The 11,526-nt window shown below is 46.2% G+C and overlaps 3 non-coding genes across 3 annotated transcripts; all 3 read right to left on the bottom strand.

The window, feature by feature from the left end:
- Positions 1–8,580: 8,580 nt before the first annotated feature.
- LOC135039867 (U1 spliceosomal RNA) lies at positions 8,581–8,743 on the bottom strand. The gene has a single exon (XR_010233841.1). It is a non-coding gene; the product is annotated as a U1 spliceosomal RNA (small nuclear RNA).
- A 655-nt stretch (positions 8,744–9,398) lies between these two features.
- LOC135039905 (U1 spliceosomal RNA) lies at positions 9,399–9,561 on the bottom strand. The gene has a single exon (XR_010233879.1). It is a non-coding gene; the product is annotated as a U1 spliceosomal RNA (small nuclear RNA).
- Positions 9,562–9,713: 152 nt separating this feature from the next.
- Positions 9,714–9,877, bottom strand: LOC135039991 (U1 spliceosomal RNA). The gene has a single exon (XR_010233957.1). It is a non-coding gene; the product is annotated as a U1 spliceosomal RNA (small nuclear RNA).
- Between the last annotated feature and the right edge of the window lie 1,649 nt (positions 9,878–11,526).

Here is an 11,526-nt window from a genome sequence, read left to right on the forward strand (position 1 = left end):
TTCTGTGGGGTACACTGGACTCCACAAGGATTCACATTGGTGTGTAGAGTAGGATCTTGATCTGAGGCACCAACCGGCTCAAAGCTTTTGACTGTTCCCAAGAAGCTCAGTGCATTCTCCTCTATAACCCCGCTTCCATGAACAGGGAGCTCAGTTTGTAGTTGGTGCCTTCAGTAGCAGGCCACTTAACAGGGGCCTGCCTCAGGCAGCCTATTCTTAGCTATTAATTTTGACAAGAAAAGAAGAACTTGTTTTATGAGAATCTACAAGGGCTGCAGCAGGCTAGGTCTAATAGACATCTTTACTGCAGCTTCATCACTCCCAGCGGCGCTGTATACTCCCGTGCCCTGGTTGCTGGGTCACTGCAGCGGAGGCTCCGGTTTCTTCCTAAGGTCAGTCACACACACACCGCCCTTCCGGATCACGAGGCCGCTGATGAAGGGGAGCGTGGCCGTAGGGGGTGGACCGTGTGCGCACTGTCGTGGACACTGATTACTGGGCAGCCGCTCCACTAGCCACCAGGTACAGTTAAGGAGCACAGGTCTGGGGGTTTTTCTCCTATATTAAACCAATTTTGTACTGCCCGCAGCGCATTGTGATAGGTAATAGGGCCTGATTCAGGTTGGATTGCAATCACAATAAGCGATCCAACTGCAAAAATTGCTAAGAGCATACGCATGTGCCTGCATTTTCTGCGGCACCCCGCAGAGAATGCGATCGCCTCTGCCTGTCAATCGGGGCAGGGGGGGAGAGGGGGGTCAGCAACACTCCATTTCCAAGTCAGGGATGGAGCGGTGCGGGGGCAAGGCTTCAAAATGGGGTCTGCAATGGAGGAGACACAGGGGGCGTGGTCACAGCGGCTGTATGACATCACATTCAGCCGCTGTGATCACAAAAATGGTGGCGGCTTCCTGCGCGCACATACAGTCTGCACCAGCAGGAGGCTACACCATTTTTTATGATCACGCTGAACTGCAGTGCGACTGCAATTACAGCATGGTCAAGAAGGGAGGCGTCATGCTGGGTGGCCATTAGAGATGAGCGGGTTCGGTTCCTCGGAATCCGAACCCGCCCGAACTTCACCCTTTTTTGCACGGGTCCGAGCAGACTCGGATCCTCCCGCCTTGCTCGGTTATCCCGAGCGCGCCCGAACGTCATCATCCCGCTGTCGGATTCTCACAAGACTCGGATTCTATATAAGGAGCCGCGCGTCGCCGCCATTTTCACACGTGCATTGAGATTGATAGGGAGAGGACGTGGCTGGCGTCCTCTCCGTTTAGATTAGAAGATAGAGACGAGTGACATTTGATTTACTACTAATTTGGGGAGCAGTTGAACTTGTCAGGAGTACTCAGTAGTGCAGAGTTTTGCTGATAGTGACCACCAGTTTTATTATTTATAATCCGTTCTCTGCCTGAAAAAAAACGATACACATACCATATATGTGCTCAGCCTCAGTGTGCTGCATGATATATCATCTATGTATATCTGACTGTGCTGAGTGCTCACTGCTCACACAGCTTAATTGTGGGGGAGACTGGGGAGCAGTTATAGCAGGAGTACAGTGCACACTTTTGCTGCCAGTGTGACCACCAGTATATTGTCTGCCTGAAAAAGTTAAACACTCCTGTGGTGTTTTTTTTTTTTATTCTATAAACGCATTCTGCTGACAGTGTCCAGCAGGTCGATCATACATTATATTATATAAATATTTACCTGCAGTAGTGTTATATTTTTTTTTCATCTCTATCATCTTTATCATCTCTATATTAGCAGACGCAGTACGGTAGTCCACGGCTGTGGCTATCTCTGTGTCGTCAGTGCTCGTCCATAATTGTATACCTACCTACCTGTGGTGGGTTTTTTTTTTCTATCTTCTTCATACTAGTAGTTTAGGAGTCTGCTGACAGTGTCCACCAGGTCCATCATTATATTATATACCTACAGTAGTAATATATTTATTATATTATCTATACTAGCAGACGCAGTACGGTAGTCCACGGCTGTGGCTATCTCTGTGTCGTCAGTGCTCGTCCATAATTGTATACCTACCTGTGGTGGGGTGTTTTTTTTCTATCTTCTTCATACTAGTAGTTTAGGAGTCTGCTGACAGTGTCCACCAGGTCCGTCATTATATTATATACCTACAGTAGTAATATATTTAGTATATTATCTATACTAGCAGACGCAGTACGGTAGTCCACGGCTGTACCTACCTCTGTGTCGTCACTCGTCCATAATTGTATACCTAACTGTGGTGGGGTTTTTTTTTCTATCTTCTTCATACTAGTAGTTTAGGAGTCTGCTGACAGTGTCCACCAGGTCCGTCATTATATTATATACCTACAGTAGTAATATATTTAGTATATTATCTATACTAGCAGACGCAGTACTGTAGTCCACGGCTGTACCTACCTCTGTGTCGTCACTCGTCCATAATTGTATACCTACCTGTGGTGGGGGTTTTTTTTCTATCTTCTTCATACTAGTAGTTTAGCAGTCTGCTGACAGTGTCCACCAGGTCCGTCATTATATTATATACCTACAGTAGTAATATATTTAGTATATTATCTATGCTAGCAGACGCAGTACGGTAGGCCACGGCTGTGGCTATCTCTGTGTCGTCAGTGCTCATCCATAATTGTATACCTACCTACCTGTGGTGGGTTTTTTTTTCTATCTTCTTCATACTAGTAGTTTAGGAGTCTGCTGACAGTGTCCACCAGGTCCGTCATTATATTATATACCTACAGTAGTAATATATTTAGTATATTATCTATACTAGCAGACGCAGTACGGTAGTCCACGGCTGTACCTACCTCTGTGTCGTCACTCGTCCATAATTGTATACCTACCTGTGGTGAAGTTTTTTTTCTATCTTCTTCATACTAGTAGTTTAGCAGTCTGCTGACAGTGTCCACCAGGTCCGTCATTACATTATATATACCTACAGTAGTTATATATATTTTTTTTTATATCATTAATTATCATCTCTATACTAGCAGACGCAGTACGGTAGGCCACGGCTGTGGCTATCTCTGTGTCGTCAGTGCTCGTCCATAATTGTATACCTACCTACCTGTGGTGGGGTTTTTTTTTCTGTCTTCATCATACTAGTAGTTTAGCAGTCTGCTGACAGTGTCCACCAGGTCCGTCATTATATAATATATACCTACAGTAGTTATATATATATTTTTTTTATATCATTAATTATCATCTCTATACTAGCAGACGCAGTACGGTAGTCCACGGCTGTAGCTACCTCTGTGTCGTCAGTCACTCGTCATCCATAAGTATACTAGTATCCATCCATCTCCATTGTTTACCTGAGGTGCCTTTTAGTTGTGCCTATTAAAATATGGAGAACAAAAATGTTGAGGTTCCAAAAATAGGGAAAGATCAAGATCCACTTCCACCTCGTGCTGAAGCTGCTGCCACTAGTCATGGCCGAGACGATGAAATTCCATCAACGTCGTCTGCCGAGGCCGATGCCCAATGTCATAGTACAGAGCATGTAAAATTCAAAACACAAAAGATCAGTAAAAAAAAGGACTCAAAAATCTAAATAAAAATCGTCGGAGGAGAAGCGTAAACTTGCCAATATGCCATTTACCACACGGAGTGGCAAGGAACGGCTGAGGCCCTGGCCTATGTTCATGGCTAGTGGTTCAGCTTCACATGAGGATGGAAGCACTCAGCCTCTCGCTAGAAAAATGAAAAGACTTAAGCTGGCAAAAGCACAGCAAAGAACTGTGCGTTCTTCAAAATCACAAATCCACAAGGAGAGTCCAATTGTGTCGGTTGCGATGCCTGACCTTCCCAACACTGGACGTGAAGAGCATGCACCTTCCACCATTTGCACACCCCCTGCAAGTGCTGGAAGGAGCACCCGCAGTCCAGTTCCTGATAGTCAGATTGAAGATGTCAGTGTTGAAGTACACCAGGATGAGGAGGATATGGGTGTTGCTGGCGCTGGGGAGGTGAGGTGGTTTGTTTAAGTCAGGCACCCGGGGAGACACCTGTTGTCCGTGGGAGGAATATGGCCATTGACATGCCTGGTGAAAATACAAAAAAAAACTGCTCTTCGGTGTGGAAGTATTTCAACAGAAATGCGAACAACAGGTGTCAAGCCGTGTGTTGCCTTTGTCAAGCTGTAATAAGTAGGGGTAAGGACGTTAACCACCTCGGAACATCCTCCCTTATACGTCACCTGCAGCGCATTCATCATAAGTCAGTGACAAGTTCAAAAACTTTGGGCGACAGCGGAAGCAGTCCACTGACCAGTAAATCCCTTCCTCTTGTAACCAAGCTCACGCAAACCACCCCACCAACTCCCTCAGTGTCAATTTCCTCCTTCCCCAGGAATGCCAATAGTCCTGCAGGCCATGTCACTGGCAATTCTGACGAGTTCTCTCCTGCCTGGGATTCCTCCGATGCATCCTTGAGTGTAACGCCTACTGCTGCTGGCGCTGCTGTTGTTGCTGCTGGGAGTCGATGGTCATCCCAGAGGGGAAGTCGTAAGACCACTTTTACTACTTCCACCAAGCAATTGACTGTCCAACAGTCCTTTGCAAGGAAGATGAAATATCACAGCAGTCATCCTGCTGCAAAGCGGATAACTGAGGCCTTGGCATCCTGGGCGGTGAGAAACGTGGTTCCGGTATCCATCATTACTTCAGAGCCAACTATAGACTTGATTGAGGTACTGTGTCCCCGGTACCAAATACCATCTAGGTTCCATTTCTCTAGGCAGGCGATACCGAAAATGTACACAGACCTCAGAAAAAGACTCACCAGTGTCCTAAAAAATGCAGTTGTACCCAATGTCCACTTAACCACGGACATGTGGACAAATGGGGCAGGGCAGACTCAGGACTATATGACTGTGACAGCCCACTGGGTAGATGTATTGACTCCCGCCGCAAGAACAGCAGCGGCGGCACCAGTAGCAGCATCTCGCAAACGCCAACTCTTTCCTAGGCAGGCTACGCTTTGTATCACCGCTTTCCAGAATACGCACACAGCTGAAAACCTCTTACGGCAACTGAGGAAGATCATCGCAGAATGGCTTACCCCAATTGGACTCTCCTGTGGATTTGTGGCATCGGACAACGCCAGCAATATTGTGCGTGCATTATATCTGGGCAAATTCCAGCACGTCCCATGTTTTGCACATACCTTGAATTTGGTGGTGCAGAATTATTTAAAAAACGACAGGGGTGTGCAAGAGATGCTGTCGGTGGCCAGAAGAATTGCGGGACACTTTCGGCGTACAGGCACCACGTACAGAAGACTGGAGCAACACCAAAAACGCCTGAACCTGCCCTGCCATCATCTGAAGCAAGAAGTGGTAACGAGGTGGAATTCAACCCTCTATATGCTTCAGAGGATGGAGGAGCAGCAAAAGGCCATTCAAGCCTATACATCTGACCACGATATAGGAGGTGGAATGCACCTGTCTCAAGCGCAGTGGAGAATGATTTCAACGTTGTGCAAGGTTCTGCAACCTTTTGAACTTGCCACACGTGAAGTCAGTTCAGACACTGCCAGCCTGAGTCAGGTCATTCCCGTCATCAGGCTTTTGCAGAAGAAGCTGGAGACATTGAAGGAGGAGCTAAGACAGAGCGATTCCGCTAGGCATGTGGGACTTGTGGATGGAGCCCTTCATTCGCTTAACCAGGATTCACGGGTGGTCAATCTGTTGAAATCAGAGCACTACATTTTGGCCACCGTGCTCGATCCTAGATTTAAAACCTACGTTGTATCTCTCTTTCCGGCAGACACAAGTCTGCAGGGGTTCAAAGACCTGCTGGTGAGAAAATTATCAAGTCAAGTGGAACTTGATCGGTCAACAGCTCCTCCTTCACATTCTCCCGCAATTGGGGGTGCGAGGAAAAGGCTCAGAATTCCGAGCCCACCCGCTGGCGGTGATGCAGGGCAGTCTGGTGCGACTGCTGATGCTGACATCTGGTCCGGACTGAAGGACCTGCCAACGATTACGGACATGACGTCTACTGTCACTGCATATGATTCTCTCACCATTGAAAGAATGGTGGAGGATTATATGAGTGACCGCATCCAAGTAGGCACGTCAGACAGTCCGTACGTATACTGGCAGGAAAAAGAGGCAATTTGGAGGCCCTTGCACAAACTGGCTTTATTCTACCTAAGTTGCCCTCCCACAAGTAGTACTCCGAAAGAGTGTTTAGTGCCGCCGCTCACCTTGTCAGCAATCGGCGTACGAGGTTACTTCCAGAAAATGTGGAGAAGATGATGTTCATTAAAATGAATTATAATCAATTGCTCCGTGGAGACATTGACCAGCAGCAATTGCCTCCACAAAGTACACAGGGAGCTGAGATGGTAGATTCCAGTGGGGACGAATTGATAATCTGTGAGGAGGGGGATGTACACGGTGATGAATCGGAGGATGATGATGAGGTGGACATCTTGCCTCTGTAGAGCCAGTTTGTGCAAGGAGAGATTAATTGCTTCTTTTTTGGTGGGGGTCCAAACCAACCCGTCATTTCAGTCACAGTCGTGTGGCAGACCCTGTCACTGAAATGATGGGTTGGTTAAAGTGTGCATGTCCTGTTTATACAACATAAGGGTGGGTGGGAGTGCCCAAGGACAATTCCATCTTGCACCTCTTTTTTCTTTCATTTTTCTTTGCGTCATGTGCTGTTTGGGGAGTGTTTTTTGGAAGGGCCATCCTGCGTGACACTGCAGTGCCACTCCTAGATGGGCCAGGTGTTTGTGTCGGCCACTTGGGTCGCTGAGCTTAGTCACACAGCTACCTCATTGCGCCTCTTTTTTTCTTTGCGTCATGTGCTGTTTGGGGAGTGTTTTTTGGAAGGGCCATCCTGCGTGACACTGCAGTGACACTCCTAGATGGGCCAGGTGTTTGTGTCGGCCACTTGGGTCGCTGAGCTTAGTCACACAGCTACCTCATTGCGCCTCTTTTTTTCTTTGCGTCATGTGCTGTTTGGGGAGTGTTTTTTGGAAGGGCCATCCTGCGTGACACTGCAGTGCCACTCCTAGATGGGCCAGGTGTTTGTGTCGGCCACTTGGGTCGCTGAGCTTAGTCACACAGCTACCTCATTGCGCCTCTTTTTTTCTTTGCGTCATGTGCTGTTTGGGGAGTGTTTTTGGAAGGGCCATCCTGCGTGACACTGCAGTGCCACTCCTAGATGGGCCAGGTGTTTGTGTCGGCCACTTGGGTCGCTGAGCTTAGTCACACAGCTACCTCATTGCGCCTCTTTTTTTCTTTGCGTCATGTGCTGTTTGGGGAGTGTTTTTTGGAAGGGCCATCCTGCGTGACACTGCAGTGCCACTCCTAGATGGGCCAGGTGTTTGTGTCGGCCACTTGGGTCGCTGAGCTTAGTCACACAGCTACCTCATTGCGCCTCTTTTTTTCTTTGCGTCATGTGCTGTTTGGGGAGTGTTTTTTGGAAGGGCTATCCTGCGGGACACTGCAGTGCCACTCCTAGATGGGCCAGGTGTTTGTGTCGGCCACTTGGGTCGCTGAGCTTAGTCATCCAGCGACCTCGGTGCAAATTTTAGGACTAAAAATAATATTGTGAGGTGTAAAGTGTTAAGAATAGACTGAAAATGAGTGGAAATTATGGTTATTGAGGTTAATAATACTTTGGGATCAAAATGACTCCCAAATTCTATGAACAAGGGAAAATGTCATCATCCCGCTGTCGGATTCTCGCGAGATTCGGATTCCATATAAAGAGCTGCGCGTTGCCGCCATTTTTACTCGTGCATTGAAGAGAGAGCGGAGAGGACGTGGCTATGTTCTCTCAGTGGAAATCTCAATATCAGTGCTCAGTATCAGTGGATACTTATTGCTGCTCAGTAATACTAGTAGTGTGTCTCTCCTGCTCAGTGTCAGTTCTCAGTAGTATCCTCATCAGTGCTCAGTATCACTGCTCATTGTCTTGTGCTGCATTGTTGTGCTCAGCATACTACAGTACATTACTAATAGTCCAGTGCTGCATCTTGCTGCTCAGTGTCAGTTCTAGTATCCTCATCAGTGCTCACTATCACTGCTCATTGCATTGTGGTGTTCTGTATACTACAGTAACATAGTAATATAGTAACATATAGTAACATAGTTTTTGAGGTTGAATAGAGGCAAATTGCCCATCGTGTTCAACCTGTTTTAAGTTGTGATGATTCTACATACTTGCTTAATAATGTATTATGACTAGTTAGCTACTACAACTCATGTTACCCCCGGATTAACCATGTTGATATTTTAAGTATTATAAACTTGGATAGCTTTTTCATTCAGAAATGTATCCATTCCTTTTTTAAATCCAATTACAGAGTCCGCCATTACCACCTTCCCTGGCAGGGAATTCCACATCCTGATTGCCCTAACAGTGAAGATCATAGTATCTCACCTGGCAGGTAAGTAGGAGTTGGGCCAGAGCTGTGGAGGATTGCTGCTCGGGCACCCCCTGTGAAGTGAAGGAGATCCAACTGAGGCAGCACAAGGGAACTCTCGAAAGAAGAACAAGGCTAGAGGAAGATCTGAGACAAAGAAATCTGACTTTTACCAGAGCTGACCAGAGGAAAGCACAAACACAGTCCCCCACTACCACAAATAATGCAGTCAAGTTTCCCACATTTTGGAAATCACAGGGGTCAGCATACCCAGAATGCAATGAATGAACCTCACCCTGGGAGAACAATCTTCATGACCATGGTATCGCCTATGCAAAATAAGTATGATTTGGGATAGGGCTGGGGAGGGCCGCTGCTCAGGCACATCTCTGTCAAGTATAGGAGATTCAACTGAGGCAGCACAAGGGAACTCTCATCTGGGGACAACAACTGCAGGGAGAACACATATTTTCAGATGAACATGGGAGGGCAGAAGGCTGCCTAATACTGAAGCACCCCCAAACAACAAACCAAATGCAACAACTAGTACAAGCATTCCTGGGGGAAGTTCTGCAGAAGACGGATTTGCATACGGTGATGTCATCCAAGCAGTGGGCCAAAGTTGGCTGGAACCCTCATCTGCATATGAAAAGAGAAAAGGGGCATGCAGGGCATGGCGGCCTTTTGCGGCGCTTGGATGACCCTTAGTTCGCATTAAACACCCCCACCCTCCTTCGGTGTGGGGCTCATGTTGACAATGCCCCAGCCCCTGAAGCATTCAAGCTGATTTCTTACAGCAGCTTGGCACTGTAACAGCTCCAGAGCTGCTCTGTAAGGCAAGTAAAAGGGTGTGTAGTTTGCATTGTGCATTGGAAGGCACAAAGTAAGCAGACAGGAGGAGAAGTCAGGATAGTGCACAAGGGTATAAAAGGGAGGGGCTCAAGAAAAAAGAAGTGGAAACAGACAGCAAACTAGGCTGGAGAGAGACCTGAGACAAAGAGATCTGAATTATACGAGAGCCGACCAGGGGAAACACAAATTATGCAGTCAAGTTTCCCACATTTGGGGAAATCGCAGGGGCAGCACACCCAGAGTGCAATGGGTAAGCCTTGCCCTGGAAGAAGCACCTTCATGATCATAGTATCTCACCTGGCAGGTAAGTAGGAGTTGGGCTTGAGCTGGGGAGGGTCGCTGCTCGGGCACCGCCCTGTCAACTGAAGGAGATCCAACTGAGGAAGCACAAGGGAACTCTCGAAAGAAGAACAAGGCTAGAGGAAGATCTGAAACAAAGAAATCTGACTTTTACCAGAGCTGACCAGAGGAAAACACAAACACAGTCCCCCACTACCACAAATAATGCAGTCGAGTTACCCACATTTGGGGAAATCACAGGGATCAGCATACCCAAAATGCAATGAATGAACCTCACCCTGGGAGAACAATCTTCATGACCATGGTATCTCCTATGCAAAATAAGTATGATTTGGGATAGGGCTGGGGAGGGCCGCTGCTCAGGCACATCTCTGTCAAGTAAAGGAGATTCAACTGAGGCAGCACAAGGGAACTCTCATCTTGGGACAACAACTGCAGGGAGAACACATATTTTCAGATGAACATGGGAGGGCAGAAGGCTGCCTAATACTGAAGCACCCCCAAACAACAAACCAAATGCAACAACTAGTGCAAGCATTCCGGGGGGAAGGCCTGCAGCAGATGGATTTGCATATGGTGATGTCATCCAAGCAGTGGGTCAAAGTTGGCTTCAATCCTCATCTGCATATGAAAAGAGAAAAGGGGCGTGCAGGGTATGGCGGCCTTTTGCGGCGCTTGGATGACCCCTAGTTCGCATTAAACACCTCCACCCTCCTTTGGTGTGGGGCTCATGTTGACAATGCCCCAGCCTCTGAAGCATTCAAGCTTATTTCTTACAGCAGCTTGGCACTGAAACAGCTCCAGAGCTGCTCCGTAAGGCAAGTAAAAGGGTGTGGGCCCTGCAGCACTACCTGTAGTTTGCATTGTGCATTGGAAGGCACAAAGTAAGCAGACAGGAGGAGAAGTCAGGATAGTGCACAAGGGTTAGCTGAACACACTAACCGATTGCGCCACAGAGACACTTTGCAAAAAGTATATACTGACAAAGACTAATAAGCATTCATCTAGAACGTTTCCTAGAAAAACTTTAAAAAGTCAATAATCTGGAGAGTGTTTGTAAGATGTTTCTTCCAGCAACCAATGAAGAAACACATTGGTACTTTCGCATGATGAGTGAGTGCTTCAGGATCTCTTGCACTTACATGTGCAGCAGAGTACTGCAATGGAAGCATGCTGGGTCCATAACCCAGAGGTAGGCAGATTGAAACTATCCTTTGCTATATGCATTTTTTTGTTGTTCATTAAAGTAATCCAAAACTGGGATTGATATTTTAGCTTTTATTTTTACTTAAAGTACAATAACTTTTACCATTTTAATTTGTTTTAATAGTATATTGACAGTATTGTTTTCTTTCAAAAATCCACTTAATTTTCTTTACCCTATTATTAAAATGGTAATTGACAAAAACAAACTACATTGTCACCAGAAGGGCAATACAAAATGTACAAGTGATATATTAAAATCATCTTTCCAGCTTGAATTTCAATGATGCATTGGGGCAACGATTTTGTGCGAAACATCTTCACCCTTAAATAAAGATTTTCTTAATTCCTTACCTGTGTGCTAATTAGATATCACCTTGTTTTCACATTAAACAGACTTCCACATGAGAAAGCAGCAAGGATGCAGTGGCGTTAATGTTTCCTGGTGTCAACCTGTATTATTTCAGTAGATATTGAAATGAGGATGCATCTTGCTGCCTTTCCAATGAAGCAAGTTTAATTTAGTAATAGGTGAAAAACCATCCCTACAAATATGTTAATCAGATACTTGGCTTTGTGGACACTTTTCAGAGAACAAATTAGTTAGCATAAAAATAAAGCCAGAAAATGAAGAGCTGTTTAATCACTCAATTGGATTTTTCTGCCAGCATTTTTCTTTTTCTCTGCAACCCACTGCTAAATTGTGCTTCCTAGCTGTTTTTATAAAATCACTGAATCAAATCTAACTCTGATTACATCAGAGAAGGCCAGGTA

Source organism: Pseudophryne corroboree, unplaced genomic scaffold (genome assembly GCF_028390025.1).
Source record: "Pseudophryne corroboree isolate aPseCor3 unplaced genomic scaffold, aPseCor3.hap2 scaffold_719, whole genome shotgun sequence".
Classification (NCBI taxonomy): domain Eukaryota; kingdom Metazoa; phylum Chordata; class Amphibia; order Anura; family Myobatrachidae; genus Pseudophryne; species Pseudophryne corroboree.